At 39.5% G+C, this 15,148-nt stretch overlaps 1 long non-coding RNA gene across 1 annotated transcript; it reads right to left on the bottom strand.

The window, feature by feature from the left end:
- Nucleotides 1-10,716: 10,716 nt before the first annotated feature.
- On the bottom strand, nt 10,717-11,665 carry LOC122758571. Its single transcript, XR_006358169.1, has 2 exons — nt 11,574-11,665; nt 10,717-11,153 (listed from the first exon to the last, which is right to left on the bottom strand). It is a non-coding gene; the product is annotated as an uncharacterized LOC122758571 (long non-coding RNA).
- Between the last annotated feature and the right edge of the window lie 3,483 nt (nt 11,666-15,148).

Consider the following 15,148-nt stretch of genomic DNA (forward strand, 5'->3'; position numbering starts at 1 on the left):
AAGCAAAGGAGATGAAAGGTCAAAGCATGGTGGGAGCAAATGGGAAGTCAGTTTTTGTTTGTTTGTGCACAGTTGTGGGTGCCACTCAGAATGAGGTCAAAGAGAACTTACCAGTCACAACAACCCTCCACCTTTTCTCTGCAGGACTTTATCAGCTTTTAGGTGGTTAATTCACTCATTTTGTCCTGGACATAATCAGGGCTTGTTTACTTTACTTCCTGTCTCCCTAACTTCTCCCCAGCAGTAAATAAGTTGTTATCTGTTGCAGGTTTTCATCGTCTCTTTTCTTTTTCATTTAATGTTACACAATTTTGACAATAAACTTTTTTCCTTTGAATAAATGTAAATACCTATTTATAAACTTATTTTTACATTTATGAAATGGTTAGAATTCAGCATATAAAGAACTTTCTCGTCTTCATTTGGTGTGTAACTGTAGCTGCAGCATATCCTGGATGCTATCTCTGTTGTAGGCAATGTAACCAAGTAATCAGTTCTGTTCTCTCCAGTTCTCAGGTTTACACTGTTGAAAACGCAGCCGACAAGAGATAGATGGCATTACTTTTTGTTTCCAAATGGTCTCCTCTGTAAATGATGAGCCTGTTTTTGTCAGTCTCTTTCTGAACTCAATTGTTTGTGGAGTGGAAAATATGCCGTCATTAGTGCTCAAAAGCTTGACTTTAGCCATATGTCACTGTGCATGCAGGTGCGCATATATACATACAAACATAATTCCTTTTCAATCAAACCTAAAAAATAAAATAAGCAAGTACAAATTGACACGTTTTTTGTTTCGGTACCACAAGCGTGCTCAGGCGAGTTCGCTCATTTACGTAGGGTGCAAATCGCCAAGTTGGACACCAAATTCAAAATGGCCGACTTCCTGGTGAGTTGAGGCTGTCGTCCCAATTTACTTTTTTGTTCATCTTGGGCTATTACAAGTTCCCACCAAGTTTTGTGGAATTCAGTGCAACTTAATCTTGGCTCGCTCCATCCACCTTTCACCTTGGGGGCACGATAGAGCACTGATGAGCAAGGAGGTGTTGCGAAAACGCCACGTCTAATCTTCATTACTAGGACACACAGGTTCAACAATACCACAGGGGCAAGAGATGGTCTCAAATTAAGTAAATACTTTATTAAACAAAAATCCGTAATTAACAAAGGTTCCCACACCAATTACCCACAATAATAATAATAATAACAATCACATAAAATTAGCACCAAGCAAGAATAAAAATCAAGGGAAAGGGCTGGAGCTTACCAGACGGCAGGAACAAATCAAAAGTGGAAGGGTCCGTTACTTTAAACACCTGTGACACTGCACTCACACATCAAAAGTAAAAGGGAATCGTGAAGGGAAACACCAGTAAGGACGGGAATGCCGCGTCTGAGCCAGGTGTGTCTGCACCTCTATATATGTAAGGACGCATTGCACCGTCCCTCTATCAGTATGCTCTGTGTGTTGGCATAGTGCCATACAATGGCGAGGAGGGAGACGACCTGTCACACACGCACCCGAGCACAACGCCAATATCGCATTTTCACCAGACCTGGCCTCTGTGCAACGTTTCAAGTAGGGCTGGGCGATATGGCCTTTTATGAATACCGCAATATTTTTAGGCCATCTCACGATACACGATATGTATCTCAATATTTTGCCTTAGCCTTGAATAAACACTTTGATGCATACAATCACACCAGTATGATGATTCTATATGTCTACATTAAAACATTCTTGTTCATACTGCATTAATATATGCTAATTTTAAACTTCCATGCAAAAAAGGGGAAATCACAATTAAGTCAAAGTTAACAAAACTGTATTTATTAAACAGTGAGTGGCAGCACTCTTCATTTTCTAGCGGGTGGTTTCTCAAATGATGATGATTTTGCATATCACCGATGTTTGAATTAATTCGTCCTCCATGTGTTACCGTTAGCACCTGCTACTGCTACCTTTCTGCTGGGCGAGGGCGTGTGACGTTGCATGCACGACAGACTGACGTATGTAACTAGGTGCGCTTGTTTTGTCTCTCTGTGAGAGGGAGAGACGAGAAAGAGTGTGAGAAACCTCCAGTTTCTCTCACTCTCCAAAGGTCCACGGCTAAAAGCAAATGCGTGACAACGTATACTCGAGTTTCACGATATAGTCATTTTCTACGTCGCACAGACAACAAGCCGCGATATATCGAGTATATTTGATACATCGCCCAGCCCTAGTTTCAAGAGTTTTCACCCCCTCAAAAATGACTGCAATGACGCGGAATAATGATAATCTGAGGGATAGGTTCCTCGCACGAATTTGTACCAGGGATCGTTTCGGCCCCTGCCATTAGTGCTCGGGCCCTTAAAAAATCATCTCAAGTTCAAGACAGTGATAGTTCTTTCAGCCCCTTTGTGCTCTGGATTTCTGAGAAGACTTAACAAGTGACAAACCCAGTGGTCAATCCTCACCACACACACACACACGCACATGCACACGCACACACACAATGCCACAAACAGCCAATTAAATGAGATGAGCAGCAAAGCTTAGGGTCATTGGAAGCAAACAAAGGGTTTTTGTGAAGCTTCCCCTAACTGACACACACACAGGCTGAGTCTAAGGGAAAAGAGTAACCATGCATACATTATTGTGTGTGACTCACAAGCATTGTACACACTTTCTACATCTTCACACCGCATCACGGATACATTTCGTGATGACTCACTTTTACATGTTTCCGTCCCTCATCTTACAGTAAAAGCTCGGTAAAAACAAAACATCACAAAGACCTTGAGTCTTTAAAACTAGTCCTACACTTTGGTAGAGAAAGCAAACATGAATAGAAACATTGCCTCCACACCACACAGGGATGTATGACGATGAATAATTCAACAGCAGGGAGAGTTTTCTATCCACACACACGGTTACAGTAATGACAGTGCCTCTGCAGAGTCCCCAGGGTCAAACCTGTCTCTGTGTGATGAAGACGTCAGGACATTTAAAATGACTTATGACATAAGGCTTAAGTGTTATAGGAGCTGTAAGATTGTTCAACCATCTGCTGACCACTCAAGAGAGAAAGAGGGACCTTTCTGAAAGAAAAAAAAAAGATCCCCCCCCTCATACAAATCATGCAATCTTCATTAAAATGAATCTGCAATTTTTTTCTGTTTCATGTTTTTTTCAAGTCATGTTTTGCACTGACTTTATTGTCAAAGATAAGGACCATTTTCCTTGTCTGTTCAAAACGGAACACACCTTTTATCTTTCCAATACGGAACAAATCATTATGTTTACAGGACAGTTGGCAACCCCATACCTGAAATACCTAACCCTTGTAAAACGGAAATAAAATGAAATCATGGCTGAGAAGACAGAATCAACTTGGCTTGTACAAGTTACAGCTGTAAACAAAAGTATGCAACATCCATTTCCCAGACAAATTGCTCTCATTGGTTATTAGCGGGTAAATTAATGAATACGATTTTTGCTACAAAAAGGATTTTAAGTGAATACACACTTCTATAAACACACTTATGGCTAGAATTAGTATATTCCAATTCTTGACAATAAACAATCCTAAATGTTGTACACAGGACCCTTAAATACGAACAGGTAGAGCTGCTGCAAGAAAAAAAGAGTCAAATAAACAGTTCAAGAAAAAAAAAAAAACTCAAACACATACTGCAATATATCGCACTTGATGGTAACAGTGTGAGTGTGGAATACAGCTATAATCATCACTGTTGGGAGAGATGTAATTATTACTCTCTGCACTTTCTCTTGCCGGAAATAGAGATGGAGACAGAGTGTGTGTAGTGTGTGTAGCAGGCGTGTTGTCCGCTCTCTCCTGGGCAGAGGACTTTGGTTTTATACCACTGAACAGTTATGCTGAGTCAGAGTTTTGAATCTCTTTTTTTATCTTCCACGTTGGGCTTAACACTTAATATTCAAATGGGAGGGGGCTGTAATGACTGTATCATTTCAAGCTTTACCATTTAATCATTTACTCACAAGTGAAATGTTGCTATTCCAAAGAAGCTCAAAGGTCATCATGTCCTCACTCATACGTGTTTAAATCCACTGTTTATTGGATTTTTTTTATCCTTTGTCTTTTTCTCCATAACAAACCCACATATTTTTTGTTCATGTTTTGACCTTCATACGCTTTGGTTATAGACTATAATAAATGTAAACATTATATTTAGACACGTTTTTCTTTTTTTTGTAGGGCAAAACTACATATTAGATGACATTTAAACACTTTAAAAAAAAAAATCAGGTTTCCTTCATTAACTCCCATCATATTCAAGACCGTTCAGATTTATAGATCCATAGATATATGTTAACTGACCATTACTGTGTTCACAACTATTGTCTCGCCGTAATTAATCTGGTGCGTATACAACCCGGCTTTTCTGAGCAGAGCGTTAATCATGTTTATACTCTGTAATACAGCAAAAATCTTTATGATACAGGCAGCCTATAAAGCAGCTCAAAGACTGAGTGTATGAGCAATAAAAGCGGCCACCTGCTCGTGCATTAGCTACTGTGTTTGGCTGTTGCCCTACTTAAGTGAAAAAGGCTGCACTTCGTTTAAATATCTGCTCTGGAGAAAGAATGATCACTTCTGACCAAACAGGTCAGTCTTAAAGGGTCTAAGTGTCTAACTTCATAAATAATAAACACACATTCAAACACACCTCGGCATGCACAGGACTTGTTACTGAGATATACACTACTTTTTAAAGTGGACAGTCACTTACAATAAAATGTGGAATTTGAATTAGTTGTCCACTTCTTGAGGGCTGAGCTCATGGTGATTTTGAAGCAGCAAAAAATAAAATAAGCTAAAAATAAATAAATGAAAAACAGTTACAACCTGCAATCTATATACCCAGGCATATTCAGGCTCATGAACAAAATAAGATACAGACTTGCTGAGAAATAGCGTTTCCTGATCCTCGAGTTGTTAAAACAATTAAGAGAGTTTTGTCCCCCCTGCTTCGAACAGCAGAGTCAGTCTGTTTGGATAGATAGTCTATTAATGCTTGAGGACAGTGTACTTGGACAGAGCCCATTTTCTGATTCAGCACTTCCTCCAGTGCAGTGTTAGAAAAGCAATCAGGATTGTCCCACAGCGACGGGGTTTATTGCTCCCCTCCCTCCGTCTTATTCCAGACTTTGTGAGGAGAAACGCAGTTATTAACTCCGAAACATTCAGTCATTATCTCAGATAAATCAGGAGGAGAGTTTTGTTGAATTATTGAGTTGTGTCTGTGAGTTTTTGAGGTCTCCATCTGCACGGAGACACTCTCGCTGCTGAGGTTTGCACAACAGGAAGATTTTGTCGATTGACTCATTATTCAGGACTTTCTTTTTCTCTCCTCCATCTTTTCCTTTATCTTATCTCTGCCCGGCTGTTCTGTTCTGTGTATTGTCTCCTTTTTTTAAGTCCATTTATCACTTTGTGAACACGTAGCAAGCCTCCACTGTAGGTCAATGAAACACAAGAGAACTCATTTGCTCTGTTGTGTGAAAACATCAATATCAAGTTCACTGAAAATACCCTGTTCTTGTTGGACTCACTTTATCGATTATGTCTGGGTCACTGGAGCAAAAACTGTGCTCCAGGAAAAGAAAACTGCAAATCTGATTCAACTGACTCATCTGTTTCTTTTTAACTAAGAACCAAAGCAAACTGGGTCATTATTAAGGTTTCAATTAAAACCTGACAAAGGTCAAGATCTACAGATCCACAGGTCCACAACAAGCTCAGAGGCTGAGAGTCTATATACTAGTAAATCACTCTAGATACTGAATTATTGTGGTTACAGTATTTCTCAGAGTAAATTTAATTCAGGAGAGAGTCACTGAGAAACAATGAAACTGAGTGAATTACATTCATTTGGAAGAGAATAGCCTTTGGCACTTTGAGGAAGTATAAAAACACAGAAGTGGTGCTACATGGTGGTGACACTGGTGGATGTGGTAAAGCCCAAAGTAAAGACATAAGAATAGAACAGAATAGAATAGAATGCCTTTATTCTTATCATTGTACAACACAACACATTTGGTGGTGAATAGATTAGACTGTAGTTATATTTGTGAATATCTGATTGAGTTTATAATCCTGATGATCGAGGGGGGAAAAGCTGTTTAACAGTGTATGTGTGTCTTGATGCTCCTGTGTCGCTTTCCTGAGGGCAGCAGACTGAAAAGACCATGGCTCGTATGGGGAAGAAGGATACATATCCGGAGTTGAGATGGTGCATGGGTGGAGGGGATTCACACTCAACAGAAATGACACTTCAGCGCACTGAAAGCCTCAAGGTGGATACAAACAAACAAGAATGAGAAGGGTGTGTGCATGGCAAGAATTTGGTTTGTGATTGTTAGACTCACACTAAGCTTCTTTTCTTGTTTTCCTTTATCTGAACTCTACTACATTTCATTCAATAACTAAAACATTGTTCAGCTACTGAACAATGTGTGTGTGTTTGTGTCAACTGTTCTCTTTCATGGCACTGTTTATTCATTCTCCAACAGAGGAGGGTAAATGAAAGAAGAGGGTGCAATGAAGCTGAAAAGGCGACTTCTCTCTCAGGTCAGCAATGTGAAGGTACAGAAGAATCCTATTATTCAACTGCACAAAGAAGTTCATGTCAAAGTTGACCAAAGTCAAACTCACAACTAATTAATATAACTTACCGCTTTGTTGCATGTAAATCTATTGATGGATTAGGTGCCATATTGATTTCATCTTATGCTGTTTTAAGTGCTGGTTACACCAAACCATTGGCTCAGTCTCTTATGATTCACACAAGCAATGCTTTGTTCTTGCAGTGCAACAGGGGGGACTCTTCCAACCACCCCTCCCTTTCCTAAGCAAAACTACAGTGGTCTTCACTTTCATATCTCTATAACATATCTATAAGATGGTGGTCTCTGTTAACCCTTATCTAAAACAGGCTACAAAATATTTAGTGAAGTTAAAGTGACTATGAAAGTATGCTAACATGAGTGGCGTATCCATAACTGCAATCAATAATAATAAGGAATAAAGTGAATATCCTCTCGAATGTTACACGCTGTAGTGGCTCCTTTCAGTTTCCAAAAACCACAATGAGCTGCAGGTACAGTAACTTCATTCTGACGCAAATGACAGGAGATGTAATCCAGTATATGGATAAATGTCTCAAATTACACTGTCACACGGTACTAAAACTATGTGCTTCCTGTGCCTGGTGCAGCTCTCTCGCTGCCTGTGTGCTGTAAAAATCCAATATGCATTCAAAACATCTTTCCTGTTAATAAAAATCTACCTCAAAATAATAAATTATTCATTATGAATGCAAATTTAACTGTACCAACTGTGGCTCTTACACACACTGAGGGTTTAAAGGTGTATTGTTGCTGTAGATACCTCAAATTCCTTTTAAATCCTCACAATTTATTTTACAATTTATTTTCAATGCAAATGCCATAACATTTGTCAGTTTTGATGTTTATCTAAACTGGCAAGCAAACACACTCTGGCCTCCTCCCTGCAGTCAAACAGAACCTCGCAACAACCATTTGTTTCCATGTTTAATTCTTAAACAAGCTCCCAGCTGAATGTGCGAGGTGATGAGATGTGAAGAAGGAACACAAAGGTCCAACTGTATCCAAACATTTGCCTCTGAAAAGACCACTGACTGTTGAAACTGAGCATGTGCTGGAAAAGAGTAATAGAATGGGAAGAACCTGCACCTGGGGCTTTTCTGTCAACAAACGACAAGTGATCAGTGTTGTCTGTTTTGATGGTTTATCAGACACAGACACACGCACACACACAGGAATTTCTGGTCTCCCCCGAAGACAGGTGGATATTAAGACAGCAAAGCCTTTCTTTTCTTACTCCTTGTGACCTACCTATGTCCAAGGTCATGCCATGGGATATGAGAGAAAAGGTAAGATAGAGAGATAAGAGATTTTTCTAGACCACCCACCACCACCACCATGTGCAGGATCTCACCCTCTCTCTCACACACATCAGAAATCGAAAACATGAAGAAGATCGACTCGTCTCAGCCATTTGACTGTTAGTACTACAAACCACCTACAGGCGGGGATAAATAAACATGAATGTAGTTTTCTGTTGATAATCAGATTAGACAGTGTTTGTCAAGTCTCAAAGTTCCCCGGGAAGCAGTTTTTGGAATTCCCAAAACAGATCTGCTCTGTGGTGTTGTGCACTATATCCCTCTTCACGGCATTTCACATTATACATTTTACTAAATAAATTCTCAAATCTTTATCCTCGCTGTCATTTTTCATGACTTTACTTGTTTCCCATTTTCAGTGATTAAACAAAATCAACTCTCCCCTTTTAATATTCCTGCTATTGTTGTGGTATTTCCTCATCCTGCTGTTAATCTGGAAGCTGTTTGATATGTGAAACCAACGCACGCTGACGTTTTCGGTGGAAAAAGCGCTCTTTATGACTCAAGGATCAGTGAAACTGTGTGTGTTCAAACATGACCAGCACTTCCTCTCTTTTTACCTTCTCATGCAAGCAGAAACCCCAGCTGCCAAAAAGGAGAGGACGACTGTATGCGTCAGTTTTTACATGTGTATTATATTCAGTTTCATGCCTGTGCACACGGCTCAGTAACACATGCTTCACTGTTGAGGCTTGTGTGTGTTTTAGGGCTGCTGCACTCCACGGCATTCATTAAGCTTGGTTGGTTACTGTAACTCATTAAGACCTAGTTTGGCATGGCCCAGTACATGTGAATGGACCCAGAAAACAAGTGTATAAGCCATGGAGGGATTGGATTTACCTGGCACAAACTGAGGAGATAAACAGAAGGTGGATCATATATTGTACTTGGGTTTCAGTTAATGCCATTTGGATTAAAATGTTGTGACTGAAAGTTAATCTTATATATTGCAAGCTGTCAAGAGTGTTTAACTCCTATCATTCGTAGGTAATGCTTGTAACAGGTGTGTAAAAAAAAGGATTTCAAAAATGAACAATAAGTCTTTAATAAGGCAAAATGTAAAGAATAAAACATGGAGAACATGGGGAAGAGACACGAGGAGCTTACCATGAAGACATGAAACCAGAGGTGGAGAAAACAGAGCAAGCACAGCAAACAGGTGGGACTAAAATGTGACAAACTACCAAAAAACCAACAAACTAAACCAGAGTGAGCAAATGAGCAAACAAAACCAAACAACCCAATATTGACACAGGTGAGCACAAAGACTAAATACACTAGAAAACAGGAAACTAAAAGCAGAACTAAAAACTCAAGGTAATGACAACAACAAAAGTCCAAAGTGAATTAATGTTTATCTAAAAGCCTTTGAATAAACCTGATGTAAAATAACTTCTTCACGGCACATATTCCTCGCCATGTTTTACCAATAAAATTAATTACGGTTCCACTCCAGGTTTTAGAGAGCCAAGGTTGTTCTGTTGTTCACATGCTCGACAATTTAACCTGTAAACACTGTGATTCCCCTTTAAAAATTTGTTATTTTAAAACTGCGTACATGTTTGCCATATTTTCTGGATGTGTTCCAATAAAGTGATTGAGAATTGATTATACTGTATGGTGATTATAGCGTTGTTAAAACAACAAATCTAATGGTTACCTATATGAAAAAAGATCAATCCACCTACAGTTACTAGAATTCAACTGTGCTGTTTCAGATGGTTTCTTTTTTCTTTTATTTAAATCACAGTTAACAAAGCTGTAATATCTTCTTTTTTTTTATGCTGAACTTCCAAAAAAGCATTTCCTCTTATTAGAGCTTAATCTCACTCTTCCTTCGTCAACACATATAATTATTAATTACCGGGTTTTAATTTAACACTGCAGACTCTGACCTCCATTCAGTGCCAGATAATAACGACAGGAGGGAGCAGGTGCTCTCATCATCCTAATGCACTGGCTGGTAATACGATCTCCATATGAGGATTGTAAGCGACTGGTCGACACCCCCGTCATCTCCTCTAATCCCACAGGGCCAAACAAAATATGTTGATCTGAATTATTAATCTAGATTAAAATTGGACGTTGGCCATCTTTTCTTGTTACCTCAGATTACCTGTTTATGACACATCACCTCGCTTTCTCGTGTCATTATGTGGAAATTCTTCAGAATTTCTTCTCCTTGTGACTATTATTCTGCATAAAACCACACACTGCTGATTTCGGTCTCAGTTGAGAACATTTTTTATCTGTTCATGGAGAAAAAAAACTCAAGTAAAGTGTGTGGTCAACCACCAGTAATATAATGGCATTGAGTGCCATATGTGTCCCTGTTACATTATAGATGATGGTGATGATATAGTGGCAAACGTGGTGTTTCTACATCAGTGTCCCCGCTTTGTCTGTCTCAGAGCTCCGCTTTGTGTTACTGGCTGTTTCAATATCTTAAATGTCTTCATCGGTCATGTCTTTTACCTGACCAGCCTTAGAAATTATCATGATGATGTCTATACTATGTAGCATACATGTGTAATAAAATGGTCACAGTGTGCATCTTTGGACTTAATTAAAACTATACTCTCATCACTCCCTCGCTCTTTCCGTTCTACTCCTCCCTTTTAATTGGTGGGCAGGTGTTTGGGTGCAGCGGAGGTTAATGCATTATTCTTCCATCTGCTCTGTGCCCCGTTTCATGCCATTAAAACTGCAAATGTGATTAATGCCCACACACACACATTAATGTCATATCACACCCATTTAATTAGAGTAAAAAGGTAAAATGTTTCTTTACAACAGGGGTTTGAATATCAGGTCCCATATTATTTACCACTCTGGTTTTAACTCTGCTTGTGCAAAGCTATTCAATTTTGTCTTACAACATTTAAAACAGGACATAAACGTACGAATATTTGCCAGGAGGATGATTATCATCTGGATCTTGACCGTCCTTGACGACAACGTGGCTAATCGTTACTATACGTGACTCATTCTTCACATATGGGACAGATAAATCTTTATATATTTGTATAAATATCGTTATATATAAAGTTAAAGGCGCCGATTACAATAATCATGATGATTATTGTGTAATGACGTGCATCACAGCGACCGTGATATTACCACCACAGCTGCTGATGAGAGTGAGTGCGAGGTGATTTGAATGCAGATGAGACAACCTGCTGAGAAAGAGACAAAGCTACTTAGATACATGTCCTTATGAGACGCCGAGAAAACAAACACCACAGGAACGCAGGAGAGGAAATGCAAAATATTTTGTTCCACACAACTATCAGATTTGTTTCGATTCACGGCTGCTCCGAAACATTTCATCAAGCCCTGCTGCTGCTGAGCCTCATGTATTGATTTCCTCTGCATTAAGTTAATATTAATGCCACTGTGCCCTGTGTGTTCCTCTCGCTCACAGGCAGCATTTTGTATAAACACGGAAGTGTGGTTTTGTGGTGAAGCAACTTTTAGCATTTAGATGTCACAGACCATTTCCTCTCAGCCACCGCTGTTGCAAAACATCTGCTTTACTGTTGATGCACAGCAGAAACAGAACTAAAAACACAAGAGGAAAAAAAAATCCATGTGCTTACTTGTTTACTGATAGTGATGACGTCAGGCCTTCACCAAGACCAGACATGATGGCGATCACTCCCACTTGACACGTGTGCAGGCAATTACAACAATTAACCTCCACCTGTTGGGAGGGAGCAGTCAATCATTAAACATACACAGAAATAGGGCTGAACGATATGGACAAAATTTCATATCTCGATATTCATGCCAGATATCTCGATATCGATATGATACGATATGACTACGGGTTCGGTGAAAAGCAAGCATTTTTCAGAAAAATAAAAACATCATAATACAAAAGACTGTGGAAACTTTCCACATGGAAAGTGTTTTATTGATGAGAACTCACTGTGAGACTGTGTACACGGGTACCATGTCTTTTGCAATGTGGCATGTTATAGCGTCTGTAACGCCTTTATGTCTGGTGGACGTCGACTCATATGGTGTAACACTACTGAACGCATCAGTAAACACACTTAACTTGGGCTTCTTTTGGGATACCTGAGAAGTCCCCGGTGTTTCTCTCATTGTAATACACTCTTCGTGCAGCACGCGATGGTGTTGTTTCAGGTGGTGAAACATGTTTGTTGTGCTACCTTGGTTCGTTGCAATTTTCGCCAAGCACGACCTGCACAACACCTCGCTCGGGTTGACATCCTTTTTAAAATCCAAAATACCTCCAAATAATGGAGGATGATTTATGTTTTGGCACAAAATCGCCACCGGCCGCATTATCTTCTGTCACTTTTCTTTCCCGCTGTGTATGTCGTGTGTGTGTGTGTATGTGTGTGTGTATGTGCGTGTCTCAGTCTCCGTCTCCCTCCCGCCCTCCTATGTTTGTCATTGGTTGGCTTCAGCTGTCGTTCCACAGCAAGCATGAAATAAGGTTTGTGGTTGGCTGGCCGTAGTGGTGCATTCAAGGGCAATCGTAAAAATGAAGTTTATTGTGACTGCCAGAGCTGTACATGCAGGGCGAGCGCGGGGGAAAATCTATTTTGTTTATATCGTTGCTTTTTCGATATGAATATCTTGAATGTTCATATCTAGATATCGATACGATAACGATATATCGTTCAGCCCTACACAGAAACAGAATACCCATCCATTTTCTACTGCTTTATCCTCTACATGAGGGTCGCGGGGGATGCTGGTGCCAATCTCAGCTGACATAGGCAGGGTACACCCTGGACAAGTCGCCAGTCCATCACAGGGCCACACATAGAGACAAACAACCATCCAACTCTCACACTCACAACTACGGTCAATTTAGAGTGTCCGGTTTACCTAATCCCCATATTGCATGTTCCTGGAATGTGGGAGGTAACCGAAGAAAACCCACGCACATATGGGGAGAACATGCAAATGTAGCATGTCCCGGCTGGGTCCCCGCTGACAGATATATAGACAATCCTGAAAGTATAAAAGAAATCCGCGATGCAGGATAACTGTTGCTCATTCTCCATTCAAGCGGATTATATTTATTTTTATATTCATTTAAACGTTTTCATTGCAATCATGAATTATTTCTGTTATTTTGTTCGCATTGAAGCACTGGTCATAACCACATTTGAATCATATTCACATATGTCCGTTTCATACATTTCCACAAAATAAACTTAACGAGATTTGTAGCAAATCAAGAATAAACATTTTTCCTCAAAAACAATCAGTCATCTGTCTACTTTCAATCATGTAGTCACTTCTCCCTTAAACACATGTCATCTTTATCTCCTCATTAAAGGAGTATTTCTATGTAACTGTACATTTTAAGTTATTTTAAGTTCTTACTTACTATAACAGAATAAATCTCCTTTGCAGTTAAACTATTTTTACACATAACGTGACTGAAACAATCAAAATGGCTGACTCATTGCTTGCCGCCATGAACTCGAACTAATCATTGTCACTGATTCATGTGCGTCCTTAACTATAGCTGCTCTTAATCTGCACATTAGCTTTAGCTTAAATTGTTCAACAATGACAATGAAACACACACAACTCATTGTCGTACATACAGTATTAACCCACAAATGCCCAGGAGCCGACATAAACAAACAACAGTAAATTGACGACGGCGTCGGACGCCATTTTTTTTTTAATTAATTACACCAGTCACTTACCGTGACGCTTACATATTTAGTAATTTAAAACACTTTTAACTCACAGACCACATATCACCGGGGACTCATATGACCTTGTAAACATCTGAAGTCACATAAAAGGCGAGTAGCTGACCTGAAAGTATAGAAGAAATCAGCGACGCAGGATAACTGTTGCTCATTCTCCATTCAACCGGATTATGAGCTCCACATCCGCGACGCACAATTAGGATTCCCAGTGACTCTACTGGTCAGTGCTGCCACCTGCTGTCCATTGTGTGCAACAGCATGTCATTGTGTGCGTCTACGTTACTAGTTATGCTGACACACAACATACAATGCACAATACACAATACAATACAATTACAATGAGCCGCCAAAAAGTGACTCTCACGGGAAAGGAAACACAAATAAATAATATCTCAACAAAATTATTGTCACTCATTTTGTGAGTATCACACAAACTCCACGCAGAAAGGCGGAAACAGAATATACCAAAAAGAATAGATCTGATAAATGAAAAGTCAAGGTTTTAACATCAGTATACAGAACAAAAAATACTTCAGGTCAAAGACAACAAAGTTTAAAAATGTGAATCCAAAAGTAATATTTGCTTGAGTTTTTGAAGTATGAAGTATTTTCCAAGTTACCTCCTCTTTGGGGGAAGGATACTTATTCAATACCAATATAGCTGAGAGGGGGAATCATATGGTTAAATTCAACAAAGTGTGTTGCTACTGGACACTTCATATCTTTGCACTGAATCATGCAATTCATGTTTCCTGATGCTCTACTCGTTTTTCCGGAATATGACTTACAACAAGGGCAAGTAATGAGACCGATGACGGATGCAGACAGACATGATACAATTCCCTTCAAAGGAATTTCTTTGCCTATATGATGAAGCTGTGTTGTGGTAAGTATAATCGTCATTGGCTACAACAACCATGGCGACGACGATGCAATGGTAATTATTTCAAAATAAAACAGGAAACAGAACACAAGACTACTCGGGATGCTACACTGAGATGGTGTTGTTCGAATGGCAGTTAAATATAAATGGACCAAACAGTCTCTCAGACATTTGCCAATCATTAAGGGTTCTGTATTAAATGCATCCTTGACCATTAGATTGGAGTATATGCCAGTGTATTGCTATTATTCCTTTTATCTGCTCTGCACCTTTTGAGCATTCTGTAATCAAATTTTACATTTATTATTTTCTGTATTTCAGTAGCAGCTTCATTCAGAACAGTTTGTTAGTGTTCATCAAAGAGCAAAAATAAAACACTTATGGGCTTCCTATATTTATACACACATACCTGAAAGAAACTGTGAATCCAACACATTTTGGTGGACTCTACCTGGCGGCCTGGTTTTCACACTGATGTCATTGTTCTTAAGAGGGAACATAATGAACAGCCTCATAAAGTAGATCCTCAGCTAAACCCTGGTCCTTTGTCCTTTGACAGATCAGCCCGTCAAACGTTAAG

This window comes from Solea senegalensis, linkage group LG21 (assembly GCF_019176455.1).
Source record: "Solea senegalensis isolate Sse05_10M linkage group LG21, IFAPA_SoseM_1, whole genome shotgun sequence".
Lineage (NCBI taxonomy): Eukaryota > Metazoa > Chordata > Actinopteri > Pleuronectiformes > Soleidae > Solea > Solea senegalensis.